We start from the raw sequence: 5,000 nt of genomic DNA on the forward strand, positions 1-5,000 counted from the left end.
CCACCCGGAGGTGGAGAGCGACCCGCAGACGAAGCACGGCCAGGGGCCGCCGGATGCCGCCCATGGCGGGCGCTCCCACTCCTCTGACACCTGCGAAGCAGCAAAGTGCTCCTTTTCGATTCCTTCCGCCACCCGGAGGTGGAGCGCGGACCCAGCCACCGCGCCGGAGCGAGCAGCAGCCTCGCTCCGAGTGTGCGCCCGCAGACGAAGCACGGCCAGAGGCCGCCGGATGCCGCCCATGGCGGGCGCACACACTTTTCTGACACCTACGAAGCACCCAAGTGCTGCTTTTTGGGATTCGCCACCCGGAGGTGGAGCGCGGACAAAGCCACCGCGCCTAGTGTGCACCCGCAGACGAAGCACGGCCAGAGGCCGCCGGATGCCGCCCATGGCGGGCGCACACACTCTTCTGACACCTTCGTAGCACCAAAGTGCTGCTTTTTGGGATTCGCCACCCGGAGGTGGAGCGCGGACAAAGCTACCGCGCCGGAGCGAGCAGGAGCCTCGCTCCGAGTGTGCACCCGCAGACGAAGCACGGCCAGAGGCCGCCGGATGCCGCCCATGGCGAGCGCACACACTTTGCGGACACCTCGGATTGGCCACCCGGAGGTGGAGAGCGACCCGCAGACGAAGCACGGCCAGGGGCCGCCGGATGCCGCCCATGGCGGGCGCTCTCGCTCCTCGGACAGCTCCATCGGCGCAGCATGGCGCTCGCGGTCGTCATTACCCGCTGGCGAGGCGCGGCCAGGGCCGCCAGGCGTCGCCTATCGCGTGCGCAAACTCCCAGCAAGCACCAACGTGCTCCTTTGGATGTTGTCATCCGGAGGTGATAGCGCGGCCCGGGCCGCCTGACGCGGCCCATCGCGGGCGCTCCTCGTCGGACACCTGCGTCACACAGCCTGGGTGCCAGCTGTGGAGTGACACTTGGAGAAAAAGAAGCACAAGTCACTCATATCAAAGTTCCCGTTCCCTTTTGTTTGTGTCACGCTTGGAAATGCTTGAGAGGTGACACTTTGTCAAAATTGCAGCTGGTGTCTCATCATCATCATCACCGCTGCTCATCAGCCTTCCTTGGATGCCTGCCATGCACGCGGCCCAACGGGGCACTCAGATGGGGTGGGCAGCCCGGACCGCCTTGCGCGGCCCAACACGGGCGCCCAGGGGGACGCGGAAACCCGTTTTAGAAAATAACCTCCAGGGGTTTTCCAAGAGCGGCACAGCCCCAGCTCACGTCCGTGTTTCAGTGCGTCAAAAGCGGATTCAAAAGTGTGCTTTTCTCGGTACTTCCCCTGGAGGTCAGTGTTTCTAAAAACTGGGTTTCCGAAATCGTGCTGGAGGTGTTTTGGTCAACCAGGAAAAATGGCATTTACGGGAGAGGGTAAAGTATACCCCCCCCCCCCCTCTCGGCTGATTTACCCTCTCCCGTAAACGCGTTTTTTCCTGGTCGACCAAAACACTCATTGACTCCCATTCATTTGACACTTTGTCATTTTTTCAGCACTTTTTTCGCGCATTGGGTACTCCGCCCATTCACTCCCATTCATTTGACACTTTGTCGTTTTTCCAGACCTTTTTTCACGCATTGGGTACTCCGCCCATTCACTCCCATTCATTTGACACTTTGTCGTTTTTTCAGCACTTTTTTCGCGCATTGGGTACTCCGCCCCATTCACTCCCATTCATTTCACACTTAGAAAAATCATCCGAGCGGCTCTCCACGCATTTTATAGCCGCTTTGGGGCTCCAGCCGCCTCGGCCTTCATTTCTGACTAGGCTCGTGTGGACTTTGTCGTTTTTTCAGCACTTTTTTCGCGCATTGGGTACTCCGCCCCATTCACTCCCATTCATTTCACACTTTGAAAAATCATCCGAGCGGCTCTCCACGCATTTTATAGCCGCTTTGGGGCTCCAGCCGCCTCGGCCTTCATTTCTGACTAGGCTCGTGTGGACTTTGTCGTTTTTTCAGCACTTTTTTCGCGCATTGGGTACTCCGCCCCATTCACTCCCATTCATTTGACACTTTGAAAAATCATCCGAGCGGCTCTCCACGCATTTTATAGCCGCTTTGGGGCTCCAGCCGCCTCGGACTGCATTTCTGACTAGGCTCGTGTGGACTTTGTCGTTTTTTCAGCACTTTTTTTACACATTGGGTACTCTGCCCCATTCACTCCCATTCATTTGACACTTTGAAAAATCATCCGAGCGGCTCTCCACGCGTTTTATAGCCGCTTTGGGGCTCCAGCCGCCTCGGACTGCATTTCTGACTAGGCTCGTGTGGACTTTGTCGTTTTTTCAGCACTTTTTTTACACATTGGGTACTCTGCCCCATTCACTCCCATTCATTTGACACTTTGAAAAATCATCCGAGCGGCTCTCCACGCGTTTTATAGCCGCTTTCAGACTCCTGCCGCCTCGCCTGCACTTCCGCCTCGGTCCGTTAGGATTTAGGCCTTTTTTCAGCACTTTTTCTCCGTTCCTCCGGGGCGACAGCGGCTCTCCACGCATTTTATAGCCGTTTTCAGACTCCTGCCGCCTCGCCTGCACTTCCGCCTCGGTCCGTTAGGATTTAGGCCTTTTTTCAGCACTTTTTCTCCGTTCCTCCGGGGCGACAGCGGCTCTCCACGCATTTTATAGCCGTTTTCAGACTCCTGCCGCCTCGCCTGCACTTCCGCCTCGGTCCGTTAGGATTTAGGCCTTTTTTCAGCACTTTTTCTCCGTTCCTCCGGGGCGACAGCGGCTCTCCACGCATTTTATAGCCGTTTTCAGACTCCTGCCGCCTCGCCTGCACTTCCGCCTCGGTCCGTTAGGATTTAGGCCTTTTTTCAGCACTTTTTCTCCGTTTCTCCGGGGCGACAGCGGCTCTCCACGCATTTTATAGCCGTTTTCAGACTCCTGCCGCCTCGCCTGCACTTCCGCCTAGGTCCGTTAGGATTTAGGCCTTTTTTCAGCACTTTTTCTCCGTTTCTCCGGGGCGACAGCGGCTCTCCACGCTTTTTATAGCGGTTTTCAGACTCCTGCCGCCTCGCCTGCACTTCCGCCTCGGTCCGTTAGGACGTGGGCCTTTTTTCAGCACTTTTTCTCCGTTCCTCCGGGGCGACAGCGGCTCTCCACGCTTTTTATAGCCGCTTTGGGGCTCCAGCCGCCTCGGCCTGCATTTCTGACTAGGCTCGTGTGGACTTTTTCAGCACTTTTTTTGTGCATTGGGTACTCTCGCCCATTGACTCCCATTCATTTGACACTTTGTCATATTTTCAGCACTTTTTTGGCGCATTGGGTACTCTCGCCCATTGCCTCCCATTCATTTGACACTTTGTCATATTTTCAGCACTTTTTTGGCGCATTGGGTACTCTCGCCCATTGACTTCAATGCATTTACTGCAACTCCTGCCTGTGTCCGCCAGAGGGCGTCTGGCTTAACAGCGGCTCTCCACGCTATTTCTATCCGCTTTGAGGCTCCAGGCAGCTCGGCCTGGGTTTCTGAATTTCTCCCTTGACACTTTGTTACTTTTTCACCTTTTTTCTCATTTCATCCAGGGACACAGCGGCTCTCCACAGACTTTCCCGCGGCCCCTGGGCTCCAGGACCCTAGGCATGGGTTTCTGAATTTCTCCCTTGACACTTTGCCATTTTTTCACCTTTTTCTTCATTTCATCCAGGGACACAGCGGCTCTCCACAGACTTTCCCGCGGCCCCTGGGCTCCAGGCAGCTCGGCCTGAGTTTCTGAATTTCTCCCTTGACACTTTGCCATTTTTTCACCTTTTTTCTCATTTCATCCAGGGACACAGCGGCACTCCACAGACTTTACAGCCGCCCCTGGGCTCCAGGCAGCTCGGCATGGGTTTCTGCCTAGCTCCCTTGACACTTTGCCATTTTTTCACCTTTTTTCTCATTTCATCCAGGGCAACAGCGGCTCTCACAGACTTTAGAACCGCCCCTGGGCTCCAGGACCCTAGGCATGGGTTTCTGCCTAGCTCCCTTGACACTTTGCCATTTTTTCACCTTTTTTCTCATTTCATCCAGGGACACAGCGGCTCTCCACAGACTTTCCCGCGGCCCCTGGGCTCCAGGACCCTAGGCATGGGTTTCTGCCTAGCTCCCTTGACACTTTGTTACTTTTTCACCCTTTTTCTCATTTCATCCAGGGACACAGCGGCTCTCCACAGACTTTGCATCCGCCCCTGGGCTCCAGGCAGCTCGGCCTGAGTTTCTGAATTTCTCCCTTGACACTTTGCCATTTTTTCACCTTTTTTCTCATTTCATCCAGGGACACAGCGGCTCTCCACAGACTTTCCCGCGGCCCCTGGGCTCCAGGCAGCTCGGCCTGAGTTTCTGAATTTCTCCCTTGACACTTTGCCATTTTTCCACCCTTTTTCTCATTTCATCCAGGGACACAGCGGCTCTCCACAGACTTTACAGCCGCCCCTGGGCTCCAGGACCCTAGGCATGGGTTTCTGAATTTCTCCCTTGACACTTTGCCATTTTTTCACCCTTTTTCTCATTTCATCCAGGGACACAGCGGCTCTCCACAGACTTTGCAGCCGCCCCTGGGCTCCAGGCAGCTCGGCCTGGGTTTCTGAATTTCTCCCTTGACACTTTGCCATTTTTCCACCCTTTTTCTCATTTCATCCAGGGACACAGCGGCACTCCACAGACTTTGCAGCCGCCCCTGGGCTCCAGGCAGCTCGGCCTGAGTTTCTGAATTTCTCCCTTGACACTTTGCCATTTTTCCACCCTTTTTCTCATTTCATCCAGGGACACAGCGGCACTCCACAGACTTTGCAGCCGCCCCTGGGCTCCAGGCAGCTCGGCCTGAGTTTCTGAATTTCTCCCTTGACACTTTGCCATTTTTCCACCTTTTTTCTCATTTCATCCAGGGACACAGCGGCACTCCACAGACTTTACAGCCGCCCCTGGGCTCCAGGCAGCTCGGCCTGAGTTTCTGAATTTCTCCCTTGACACTTTGCCATTTTTTCACCTTTTTTCTCATTTCATCCAGGGA

This window comes from Dunckerocampus dactyliophorus, unplaced genomic scaffold, assembly GCF_027744805.1.
Source record: "Dunckerocampus dactyliophorus isolate RoL2022-P2 unplaced genomic scaffold, RoL_Ddac_1.1 HiC_scaffold_80, whole genome shotgun sequence".
NCBI lineage: Eukaryota > Metazoa > Chordata > Actinopteri > Syngnathiformes > Syngnathidae > Dunckerocampus > Dunckerocampus dactyliophorus.